We start from the raw sequence: 13412 nt of genomic DNA, 5'->3' as shown, positions 1-13412 counted from the left end.
GCAGAAGGGGAATCTTTTCTCTTGCTTTCAGTAGCCACCAGGCCCAACTCCTCCTAAATAAACCCAGGAATCAATACAGTCTCTGAAATAGCTTTCAGCTCTTGACTTCATCTTGCTCTGTGTCAGGGGCTCTCAAACTGTGATACACAAAGCGTTTCCAAGTGCTGTGCCTGTGTTCTGCTGCAGCTGTGGCAGCTGGAATTGAATCCCAATTCATTTAACAGCACAAAGTGAAAAGCATGAAGTGCTCAGGCAGCTTGGTGAGGCTGCACAGCCCTGCAAGAGATGTCCCAGAAAGAGCAAGATGCACAGAGAATCAGGGCTGGGGGAGGTCTCAACCCTCTGCTGTGCTCAAACACGGATTATAGGATGAAAAGGTTTCCTCTGCTCATCTGCACAGATGCTACCACTGCTGGCAGTGGTTCCTGTCACTGTTGGGAATGACAAAATCTGGTAAAAGAAGGTTTGGTCAGAATTACTTGTGACCACTGATATGAAATGGAGGCAGCAGGGAAAAGCAGAAAATGAACGGCGAGTCTTAATGAGTTTCCTCTGAGCACCTTCCATCTCACACATCCCACATTAATGCAGTGTTTAAAATTTTATTTCCTTAAGTCAGTAATAGAAAAATTATTTTATGCATTATTAACAAAGTAACTTGCCTTTCAGGAAGGTGAACAGAGCTTTCAGAGGCTCTGTTGCTGAGGCAGAGACGGCAGCGCTACCCAAGGAGGGAAGTATTTGGGGCCCTTTCTAAAACCTCTCAAGTGTTTCTGGACACAGCTTCAAAGGATTTACTACTGGGATGGCACCTGTCCAATCTGGGGAGAGAATCAAACTGGGGATAAAGCTGGCTTTGGTGTTCAGGAGGGGTTAGAGATCACCCCTCAGTCCCAGCACATGTTACACAGAAATGTGGCTTATATGGCACCGTTTAGGTGAAAGGGAGTCCTCTGGGACTCATCAGTCCAGACACAGCAGACCTCATAACATCTAATTGTCACACAAAGCACCTTGCTCCACAGCAAAGACACAGAGGACAGAAAATCAAGCTGTTAGAAAACCTCCTTAAGCTGCTAGGTGTGTGTGAGCTTAACTCTGTGGTGTCTGATGTGTGGGAGGCTAAACACTGAACTGGACACCAACCCGTCTCCATTTGTAGAGAGCTCAACCCCATAAAAACATTAAAAAAAAATCAAACCCCACAACAACAAAAAACCCCCAAACAAACAAACAAACAAAAAGAGGTAGGGACACCTTCCACTAGCCCAGGTTGCTCCCAGCCCCATCCAACCTGGCCTTGGACACTCCCAGGGATGGGGCAGCCACAGCTTCTCTGGGCAACCTGTGCCAGGGCCTCACCACCCTCACAGCCAAGAATTTCTTCCTGATATCCAACCTAAACCTGCCCTCTTTCATGTTTGTTTTCTGTTTGTTTGTTTTTAATTATTACTATTATAGGGTAAAGGAAGACAAATACTGAAAGGTTCCCACTAAGATTTGTAGCAATATAACTGTGGACATGTAAATATTTATTATATTATAACACATACAATAAATATTATATCATAAATATATAGTAGGTATTATTACAATATGTATTATATATAAGTATTATGTATTTTTATAAATAAATATATATAATCATACAGAGACCTGTAATAGTTACCCCAGTACAAAACTGCTAAGACAAGTGGTCATATAATTCAGAGCAAATCAAATACTGAAATTTATGTCACTGCACATCAGCTGGGCACCATGGTAATTCATAGCCCTTTTTTTTTATATATGCTAAGTGAGTGCTTAGTTCTTTTAAGCTGATTTTGCTTCTTGGTTCGGGTGGATTAAAAAGTTCCTGAACACAGATGCAAGCAGAAATTCGTGAAGCTGGGTAATTTAACGATTGTAAGTCATAAAGCAATATCCCACTTTTCTTGTCCTATCAGAGCTGGGGTGAGGACATTAGTGCCAGAGGAAAAGTATTGCTTTTGCAGAGTTTCTGAGGTAGGGACAGGGGTGTGCACCAAGTGGAACAGAATCAAGCCTCCTCCTTTACTGCAGAAATAAATAATTACTGAACCAAAACAGAGAAGGGCAATTGCCAACGATCACGAGAAAGATTATTTTAATATGGAACAGAGCACTACTAAAGTAATGAGATAGCGTGTAAAAGACCCTAAAACTCAGTAGGATTTCAACAGCTGCACGTAGGCAAATCTATCAACACCACTGCTGTGCTTTCAAGTCAGGCACCACCAGGTCCCAGTCTGTTCCATGGTGCTGCTTTTACTGCTGTGCTCTGCCACTCCCTCCCCCCGTGGAAGAGTTAGTGCAGCCCTTTGGTTTACTGCCCCCAAAATCCCTTCCCACCCTGCCACACGCTCTCACAGGGCACTCTGCCTCCAACTCAGAGGTGTTTGCTTCCAAGCAGGAGTGGAGGAGAAGGATGGGAGCGTGTGGCAGAGGTCTGGCAGGAAGGGAAGCTTCTCTGCAAATCACGATTTGATAAAATATAAAAATCATTTCCGAGTGGCAGACCCAGAATCCAACTCACAACGCTTAGCCCAATATCACCATCCTAAAAAAAAAAAAAAAAAGGCATTACACAACCTGAATGCAAGAAGGCAATAAAAATACAGCTTGTTTTTGTGATGGCAAGGTCTTAACTCACTCATTCGGGTTAGAAGCATCATGTGTTGAACCAGATTTCCTTCACTGTATGGCATATGTTTCCTATGAGCTACACCATGGAAAATTTTGGGGATATTTTTTAGTATATTTTGTGGGTATTTTCTAGTATATATTGTATGAAGCTTCCATCCTATTTTTTTTTAAATATTGTATATATGGGTGGGTTAACAAGAGATAATACCCAGCCCTGCATGCAGGACATTCATTCTTGGTTGAGTGTTCACAGGGATGAGAGGATGCTCTGTTTCTTTTCTTTGCAGCTATTTGTGGAAAAGGCAACTTGCTGAGGGTTAATTAATAATCAAACCTGGGTAAATTGATATGCAAAGGAGCACCCAAAGCTGTCCAGACATTTCCAAAGAGGTGGTGACAGAAATGATTGGCTCCCTGTGTTCAGCTCATTCCCAGAGACACAGGTTCTATAGGTGATTTTACATTATCAGCATCTTCCTAATTAAATTTCAACAGCTTTACAAGGCTATTACTGCTCATAAGATTCACTTCTAAACCCTGGAACTTTGCTCTTCTTAACTGCCTTCTCTCTCATACTTTTTTAGAGAATTACACTACTAATGATGGGATTAGTATTAAACCATTTCACTACAAATGGGTTGGATGTACCGCTGATACCATGAATTAATCTGCATTTGGCAAGCACATCTCTGCCCTTGTCCTGCTTTCCAGAAGAAATTCAGAATGGCAGATTCATTAGATGCCATAAATAAAATGTCTGCAAGGTTAACCTGTGAGATAGGACTGGTTGGCTTTTATAAGAAGGGAAACTCGGCAGACGTTTCCAACTCACACAGAAATTAGACAAAGCTACAGGGGGGTTGTGTTTGCTTTTTTTTTCCCCCCTCCCACCGCTTTCTAGTAACTGCAACAATTGCTTTAATTCTGAGAGCTGAGCTGTGCAGGTGGTAAAAGTGCAAAGTCTCACTCATTCACCTTTGAGCTTGTGAGATCTAGTGAGTTTGGCTTCGAGAAGGCCTCACCCTCCTGGTCTGGCTCATCTTGGTCCAGCTGGGACTCCACTGACCCTGGTGACACTGCTGAGTGTGTCATCAGCCAGTCACCTGCCCCTTCCCACACTCTCACTGCACGTGGAGCAGAGCTCAGCCTGAACCAAATCACCTTTTCCTTTCTGTAAGGTGGTTCTATGGAATTGGGCAGTGCTTAAATGAGGTGAGGGGAAAAAAGGCTTCCTGAATCATCTACCCCTTTGCAGCACAGCTGGTTAAATGCAGCCTCCAGCCTCCTGCTTGGCTTGGAGGCATCTGCAGTTGGATCCTGCACTAGGTGAGGGAGCAGATGGAGATGCTGAAGGGATAAGAAGTGCTGCTTCCAAGGAAGAAACGCACCCTGAGAGGGGAGGTCGGGGACAGGATGGTTTCCATGACTCACCTTTTGATAATGGTTCAAAAGGAGTGTTTGGGGACTTGTTACTATTATGGGCCGGGTTATTGGCCACATAAATCAACCAGAGTTCCTAGAACAGTGCCTGACCTGTTGCAGGAGGTGTTACACTGCCTGAGCAGGGGCACAGGGAATAAGGGACATTACTTCAGGCTTCTGCTTAGCTTGGAAGTGAACTGTTGCAGACAAGGGGGGGAAAAAAAAAAAAGGAGAAGAAAAGAAAAAAAGATTGATTTTCCTTTTGGCAAATATTTGGCTACAAGGATCTGCTCATCTGTCATTTGTCTTGCCTTGAGAATTGGCCTTTGCAGAAGGAAACAAACAAACACTGCTCTACTGTATGGCATTTGGTGTTGGCATAAAAGCCTTGCTGAGGATAACAGACATTTATAGAGCAATTCATGACTTTAAAATTATCCCCCTTTGCCTTTGCTTAGCATTGTTTAATCTAATAGCTTGCATTTATTTGAAATGGATACAGAGTGGATCTTGCTGCTGGTAGCTACATGAAAAGCTGCTGTCTGTTAGGCAGACATCACTTTTGTGCATTTAACATCCTCTCCAGAGGACAGGATTTCACATCAACAGCCACAGGCAGACTGTGTTCCTCCCCTATTCCTTAGAGGGGGCAAAGAATGTCTGCACCTGCACAGGTTCCCCAAAAGACTCATATAATTCCCCAGAAGAGCCTTATACACATCACTACCATCTCCCACTGTGTGGGAAACAGAAAAGGGGTTGGAAAGAGAAAATATAAACTACTATACTTGATCATGTCCAGCTTGTTCCTGTTCCCTCAAGGGTCACTGCCAGCTGCCAAGGGTTGGTGTAATGCTGCAGCTTCCAGAAAGCTGCTGTGTGGACAGACAAAATTCAGGGACATGAAGGCAGCCCACTCACACCAAACTCCCTGACAGCTCATCCTTCACACTTCCTGCCACCCACTCACTCACAACACTCCCTGCTCTGCCAGCACAAACATGGTGAGACAGGGAGTCGGGCTTTAATTGCCAGGAGTCTTATCCTGTGGGTACCTTCTGGGAGATAACAACTTCACAGCCAACTCCTGTGAAGCACAGCTAGGACTTGGTCACCACAGACAGAGAGAAAATTTCTGTATCTCTTGGAATAATTTAATTCTTGGTGAGTCTTCAGCTAAAGTCCATTATCCTCCAGGAAGAGAGAATTTGGACAATTAATGTCCGTATTCTCATCTTCACCATCCCCTGTCTTGCCTTGCTTCAGCATCACAAATAAATGGATAATTTAATTCCCTAGCTGACAACGCTCGGAAGAAAACTCCAGGAATAGAGAGAGTTATTTATGCCTGAATGTAGGGCTCACATTCATATTTATGTAGCTGGATAAGCATTCTGACTATCAGGGTTATTATCACATCAAGATTTTTAAAGGCAGCTGATCCAAATAGCTTCCACAGAGATGTCACTCAATCCCAGCTCTTTTCTTCTGGGGTCCAGGAAACCTTCATGATGCACAGAGTGCACCTTTGTGTGAGCTTAAATCTTGAGAAGGTTTGTTTCCCACCAAAGCAACTTGTTTTACTGACAACCAGTGAAAAGCCCAAGATTCACAAAGCAAATTACTATTTTCACGCTGAGTTCCAGGCTTTTCTCCAGGCAGTATTAACTTCTGAAGTGCAACAAAAACCCTTGCAAAGCTGGGAATACCCTGACAATACCCTGACAATCCGAGCAATACCCTGGCAATGAGAGCTCTCCTGACCATAAGTCTATTATTACATCGTTCACACTTGTCTAATTACTTCAGCGTTTCAAAGGTAAGACCTGGAGTTGTGGTGTGAGAACAAGCTCAGGCTCAGGGTGAGGTTTTGGTGCTTTCTGGCAGGCAGGTTTATTCTGTGACTCGGTGGTGACGAGTGCCCTCAATGGGGAGGTGAAAACATGACCCAGCAGTGGCCCCCCAAAAATAGAAACCATTTATTTTGGCTTCAGATAGCCCTTTTCAGTAAAGACAGAACAGTTGTTTTAGGAAATAATAACAGATACTCTTAAATGAGCTGTTTTCTAGGTTTTTGGGTAATAAACACTCCAACACGACTTTAAGAGCAGTTTAGGGATTTTTTTTTTAAGGGTCTGAAGGCAAAGCAATATGTAATACCACAAAATTTTGTTTTCAGGAGATGTTAAATGGACTGCACCCCTTGAAAACTCCAGTGCTAACAGGGGAACACAAACTAGGCAAGACTTTGGGCACGAAAGCTCTGCCTAAATTCAGAGGTGGAAGGAACAGCCTTTAGAGCTAAACACAACCTAGTGCCAATGCAAGTGAGCAGAATTCTCTGTGCTAGGCTGGGCGTGTTAATTGTTTAGACAATGAAATAAAAGGTATTTGGCACCTTGAAGTGACATTAAGGAGGGAAGTGTTGGGCTGGACAAGGGACAGGGAAGCAGCACAGCTCCACTGAGAAGGGATGAGACCACCAGTGGCAATTCCTGGCCCAGCTGTGCCAGGTTTCCAGCAGGGGGGCTTCCTTTTGTGAGGTTCAAGGATTAGGATAGGTGACATTTTCACAGCAAGGCTCTTAAATCGCCAAGTGTCCAAACAGTTTTCATTGTGCTTTCATCCATCCCCTGCTAAGTAGGAGCAGCAGGGGGGGGAAAACTGCCTCCGTGTAGGGAACGAGAATAGCTCAGCACCTGCCGGGCTGGAAAATGCAGCCATGAGGAGCCTAAATGAGTCGACAACAGGAGGACACCCTGACTGGTCCTGCAGCATAAACTCAGCTGCAGATAACGCAGCTTCCCTGAGATATGTGAGGTTCATGAGCTAAAACCTGGCTGACACAGGAGGTGTTGTTCAGAAAGCCCCCACAAAATGCAGGAAAACTGGCCTTGCTCTCGGGGAAAACAAAGAAGGTGAAAGCAACAATTCCAGAGTATTCAGGACTAAGAGAGTTGCAGATTTCTCTCCATAGAAGCTATGAAAAGTGTCCAAACCTATGAAGGCCAGCCAGTACCAGCCTTGCCCAGCCTTATGGATCCAGAAATGTATTTTATCCAGAGTTATGGTGTCAGCTACCGGGAGGAGACACTGCAGAGTCAGGTGTGAGGAGCAGTGTCTCCACCAGCACCTCTTCACAGCTGCTGGCATTAGAAAATGAGAGAGAGAGAGGCTGCTCTGAGCCAGAAACAGCAGAGCCACATTAATAAAATACTTCTTTTCATCCAGGCAAATGAACCCAGGCAAGGCCCTGCATCGATTCACCACCCCATGGGTTAAATTCATCTCTGTCTGATACTTTATGCTGCCAAGACATGCCCCGAGATCTTAGAGCTGACCCTGAGCCAGAAACCTCCTCAAGTCCTTTCCAACTTAATTTTCCCCGTGACACTGTAAAATAACCCATTTTGAATCCTGGTAATGAAAATGCAATTTTCTTCCTGCCAGGAAAGTCACTTCCTACCAGTAAAAAAAAAATCTGTGCTGGATTTCTGCTGTTTTTAACTCTGAAGAGAACACTTCTCACAGGCTCAGGGCAAAGCAAGGCTTTTTTATCTAGAAGTCAGATTTTGTGATACACGGTAAACACGTTGCCTCTATGGGGAATTAATGTCATTTTGGTGGGATTACTGAAGGAAATAAATACTTATGCAACAGAAGTGAAGATTTTGACCATTAGTTTCAAAATGACTACAAGAAAAGGGTCTAGTGATGGATTATATCAGCAAGTGTCTGGGTACAAGCCACAGAGCAGCAAGATGCTCCAGATCTTAATTGCCAGAAGTAATTTTTGGTTCCAAGCAACTTCTTTCCCCCCTCTTCTTTCTTTTTAAAATTTTCTCTGTATGGGAACTGGTGTATTGATATTGAAAACTGTCATTAATCCTTTTCTAGGACATTCTTCAATTAAACTAAATATAGCCACAAAAATCCTCTGTTAGATAAGATAATAGGGCACTGCAGCAATAGTCCACCAGCTGTTAATGAGAGCTGTTAACTCCCTGAGAGAATCAGAGGGGCTGGCACTGCTGCACTGTTAAACCCTGCAAGGACAGAAATACATATGTAGACCCAATTAAGAGAGAGGGCAAGAGCAATATCAAAATATATGGTGCAACACCTACACAAACTCCTGAAGGTCAGCACGGCTCAGCTGTGGCTTTAGAAAACATAATGCTGGTGAACAAATTTGTTTTGCTACTTTTTGGTTAGTGCTGGAACTGTTTTTGTTTCTGTTGGTAAGTTCCTGAGTTAAGTTAAATATCTGATTTAGATCGGAGGAGATGCTGATTGTTTGCCTTTGGGAAAGGGGGAACGTGACTGATAAGACACTTTTCCTCTTGAGGAAAGACCCAGACATGGTGGTGGAGGAGAGTGTGTGGGTGAGCTCACAGCACCCAGGCTGTTACTGTGGTCTTGTCTGCTCAGCCAATGTTTTTCTGTTGAAAATTATAATTATGCTGCTGCCATTCTATGGAATTACATGGTATGTACACATAATAGACTGAACACAGTCTACTCACACAGTCAGAAGCATGAAAACTGTGTGAAGATGACAAAAAAAGAAAGCAAAGAAGAGGAAGAGAAAGAAATGGATGGGTGTAAGAACAGAGAAAGGACTGTGTGGTGCTTAGCACAAATAAAGACCCAATAAACCCATAACTGTACCAACTTTTCTTTTTGCATTCAGGTTGTTTCACTCACCTGAGCTACCAAACAGTTAAATCTACTTGTAAACAGCAAGAACAGCATTGCCTACAGAGGAAATGAGGGAAAGGTGGTGAGTGTTGCACCTGGACAAAACTTGGATGAGTCACCAGTACAGCAGTTTGTGTCACTGTGCTTTGCTGAGAGATAAACTGAAGGCTTTAGCTCACTCAGAAAATGCCATCACTCTTCAGGAAGATGCCTCTTGCTTCAAGGTGGTCTTTCATTTGGCAGAGGATGGAAATTCAACTGTGACCCCTCCTTTTATTTGGAAAGTGGGAAGAAGTGAAGTGGGAGAGTTGGGTTTGCAATTGGTGGTTTATTTGGTAGCACTTCACTGTTTGCTGCCACAAACTTATTCCAAGATGGGACTGCAAGTTTAACAGGCTGGAATACCTGTCTGAAGTGCAGGGATCTCTCTCCTCTGACTTACAGCCCCATTGGGATTATAAATATGGCCCAGTATGACTATGGGAATATCTGCCCAGTGGAATTCAAGCACCAAGGCACAAAGCACCTCAGTCCTGTAGATATGTCCAGGTAAGAGGTAAGAGTGCTCTCAAAAAATCACAATTTTAAACTGCTTTAAACCTGCAGAGCTCAGGTAATCTGTGGTGACCTTTCTTTCTCCTGAAAAGGCCGATGTGTAGGGATGAAGTGAGGGCATCTCAGAGAGATGTGAGTAACCCATGTGAGGAAGAAGAGCTAAAATTGAATGAGCAGAGGGGAAGGAAGAATAGGGTGGCTGTGGGCTACCATGACTTGCCAGTTCAGAACTGGCAATTCCCTTCAGGTAACCTTAATTTCCCTCTGTCTACATGGTCAGGGAAAGCTCCCCACGCTGTCCCCTTGGAGGAACCTTCCCAGGAGGGCTGTTCTGCCCTGCACAGACACCTTTGCCCCCACCCCTGTGAATGGAAAAGGAGGCTTTCCAGGTCTCACAGTCACCTGCATTTGCCTTAGAAGTACATTGCCTGAGGACTGTGCCTTCAGGAACTGCTGCCAAAAACCCCAGAGTGATGACTCAAGCCCTCTAGGTGCACCCTGCTGTGTTAATGGGGCAGGAAAAGTGTTGCCTCCGAGGTCTGGCAGCTCCGGGAACAGATGGCAGGGAGGTGTGGGCAGGGCTGGGAGCACCTGCACTTTGCAGGGCTGCTGTGTCAGGGATCTCTCTCAACAGAGCTCATTCCTGCTCTCCCCTGCCCAATTTCCTGCTGGAGCAAACAAAACCATTAGGGAGTTTATGTAGAAAGGAGGTTTAACACTTGGACTGATACTTTTCTGCTTGAAAAGAAGGTGGTAAACAGAAGACCTGAAGGCACCGGGAACACTGTTAGGGATGATTCTGTCACACTACTTGTTCTTCCCAGGCTTTGGACAGGACAGGACTGCTGCACACATCCTACAGGAGAATATTTCACACAATATATCTGCCAGATTTAACTTGCCTTCTCAAAAGAATAAAACAGCTTACGTGCAGTAGGGTTCAATAATCTCAGCTGAATGTCTCTTCATTTATTTGAACTTTGAGAAATGACACTTAAGACACGTTTCATTCCTGGCTTTAAAGAGTCTTTGCAACACTTTAGATGGAAATTTCAATGATACAATCCTCAGTTGTCATGCCATTGTTAAACATAATGATGCCTTTCCTCACAGGAAAGGTGCTCCATCCTTCTGATCACCTTGGTGTCCCTCCTCTGGACTCCAACAGGTTGATGTCCTTCCTGACCAAAGAAGTGCTGGCTGAAGCTTCATTTGGATGCAACAGATTCCTCTGAGGAGTAGCTGAGGCAAGCAACTAATTGCATGTGCCAAGAAGCTGAATTAAACTTTACTTCCCAGAGATTCTCAAGTGTTTTCAGAATCTTGAACTACCAGATAACTGCAAAAATGCTTTGTAAATAGTGGGCATCTCTTATCATAGCCACTCAGTGCATTGTTATTTTTAATAACAACATAAAAACTGAGGAATGTCTCATTGCAATTTCTATTTAAAGTGTTGAAAAAACTCTTTAAAGTCAGGAATGGAATGTGCCTAAGAGTGTGCCTAGATATTAGGAAGAAATTCTTGGCTGGGAGGGTGGGCAGGCCCTGGCACAGGTTGCCCAGAGAAGCTGTGGCTGCCCCAGCCCTGGAAGTGTCCAAGGCCAGGTTGGATGGGGCTGGGAGCAACCTGGGCTGGTGGAAGGTGTCCCTGCCCATGGCAGGAGAATTGGAATGAGATGAGTTTTAAGGTCCCTTCCAACCCAGGCCATCCTATGATTCTATGATATATATCTGCAGATACTTCCGTGTACAAAGGTACAAATAACAGCAGGAGAATACCAGGACTTGAACTGGCACTGCTTAGCTTGGAGCACTCATCAATTTTTATCAGTGTTAAGTTCATTCATGCTAAAACACTGAGTAAATGCCTTGAATTATATGCTAGGAAATGAAAGATTTTTAAAGTGACTCAAAAATTACATATATTTTTGGTCTAGATCAGGACAGGACTCAGATGAGTCTGAGGAACAGAACTCTTCAGTCAGATCATGACTTTTTTTCCCAAAGTCACTCCTCAGAATATAATTGTACTTTAAGTACTATTTAAGTACTATTCAACCCACTTATGTTTCACAGTTGTAAACCATCTCTTGGGTGGGTTTTTTTTTTGTTGCATAACATTTTGTGGCTTCCAGCTTACACTTCTCCTTGACAGCCTGAACTTAAATCAAAAGGACCAGATACTTATTTTTTTTTTTCTGTGGGAAGCTTAGCAGTGAAGTGTTCTTGCTTCTTAAGCTCTGTCACTGACAATTACTGGTAAACAAAATCAGGAAAATGTTGACTAGTCCAAAGTTCCTTTTCCAAACTACTGGCTGCAGTCAAGAGATAATTAATTCACTCTATGGATTCAGAGCTCCTGGGGAGGGGGTGGGAAATGAGAGTAAGTCATTAGCAAGGCTGTTCATGCAAATTTCTAATTTCCCAGCACTGCTTGCTAAGAAGTACTGCACACTATTAGTGACCCGAAAAATATGTTGCTTATAAATCTGAAATATTTCCATTTAGCTTTGGCTTTAATGGCTCCTTATTCCTCAGCATCATTACGAATATGGAAATAAGAAAGCAGTTTTATATAAGCATGATTTATACTGTATATGAGCGTGATTTATGCCACCTGAGCACCTTTTCCAGTAGAAACAGTGGAATTTGGTAGAATGAAAAAATAAGGTATGTGGAGGTAGGGAAAAGAAGCTATCAGAAAAAGGATGTACCATGGCTTGGATATGTAGGGTTGAAGACTCTATGATGACAGTGAGCAGTAAAGAAGCTTTTTAAGACACTCAGTAGTGTTACTGCACCCTGAACACCCTATAGTAGACTTAAGGACTTTATACAGCAAATGGAAATTGGTGTAACACATAGCAGATAACAGAGGCTGAAGGAAGCATTTCCTCTGCTTCCCTAAACCCTCTTTGATACAAACAACATTTTTTGCTGGATGGAAACACGAAGTTTTGAGAATTACACAGCACTGGACTGAACCAACTCTGAGTGCTTTGAGGGACAAAATACCTCCTGGCCCCGGGATGACTTTAAAAGAGCTCATCTGAGGAAGCTGGAACCATTATTCCTTTTTGGTATTAAGACTCTTATTGCTGCCCTGGGAGCCTGTGGGTGGCTCGCTGCATATTGGAGTGTCTCCATTTAATTAAGGGCTCATTGGTACAACTGAGAGGAAATCTCGGGCCGACGTCCTGACTCAGAGCACATTAATGTCAGGGCAAAGACTCCCGTCAACTCTGATGGTTTTAGGTCGGGCTGTAAATGAGCTGAAAATCTTGAAAAAACCTTCCTGAACTTGTCAAAGAATTTCAAAGGCACGAGACAGCTGTAGTTTCGCTCTTTAAAACACAGAAGTGGCTTTTCATTTAAACGAAATCCCTCATTCTGCTTACAATATATGTCTCAACGCTGTCCAGTTTCCTTTATTCTCAATAACTACTGGTACAAGTGAAATATGGAAGAGAAGTGTATCTACGAGGAATAGAAAGCAGTTATAAATTGCCATGTGTCATAACAGAATGCAACACATCTCCATCACTTAAAAAAAGATTCTTGACTAAAACACCGTGTTAAAAAAAAAAAAAAGTGGCAAAGGAAACAAACCAAATAAAAAGATGATACTTGGTTAAAAAGTCTTTTTATTTTCAGTCTGAGTTTCCTCCTTTTTTTAAGTTCTTTTGTCAAAGGGCTCAGAGTTTTAGCTAGTTTGAGGTTTCATAATTTCTTCTGAAAATTTTTTTTAAGTCATATATAAAAAATAAATAATTGATTACATGCTTTTGCCAAGAATAACCAACAAATGGTTTTATGTTTGTTTCTTTCTTCCTCCTTTGCCTTAACCATCTATCTTTTGCTAGTGTAGAAAATAGAAGGGGCAGGGAGAAAAATTAAAAAAAAAAAAAAAAAGCCCAAACATTGAAACCCAGACAGGGAAAATTACTTTTGTCACTTGTGTAGGAAAAAGCAAAATGATTACAAGGTTTCCATCAAATGACATTGAATGCTTCAGTTCAAATGCAGTTACCACCTGTCATGAGCTCGGGTTTAGGAGAGCCTTTTTG

General features: G+C 43.0%; 1 protein-coding gene across 22 annotated transcripts in view; it reads right to left on the bottom strand.

Annotated features, from left to right (window-relative positions):
* Positions 1–13412, bottom strand: part of KIAA1644 (KIAA1644 ortholog) — a 236596-nt gene that overhangs the window by 108793 nt on the left and 114391 nt on the right. The gene's annotated exons all lie outside the window — the stretch shown is intronic.

The sequence above is a fragment of the Lepidothrix coronata genome, unplaced genomic scaffold (genome assembly GCF_001604755.1).
Source record: "Lepidothrix coronata isolate B3197 unplaced genomic scaffold, Lepidothrix_coronata-1.0 Scaffold129, whole genome shotgun sequence".
Lineage (NCBI taxonomy): Eukaryota > Metazoa > Chordata > Aves > Passeriformes > Pipridae > Lepidothrix > Lepidothrix coronata.
This window is presented reverse-complemented; position numbering and strand designations above follow the sequence as displayed.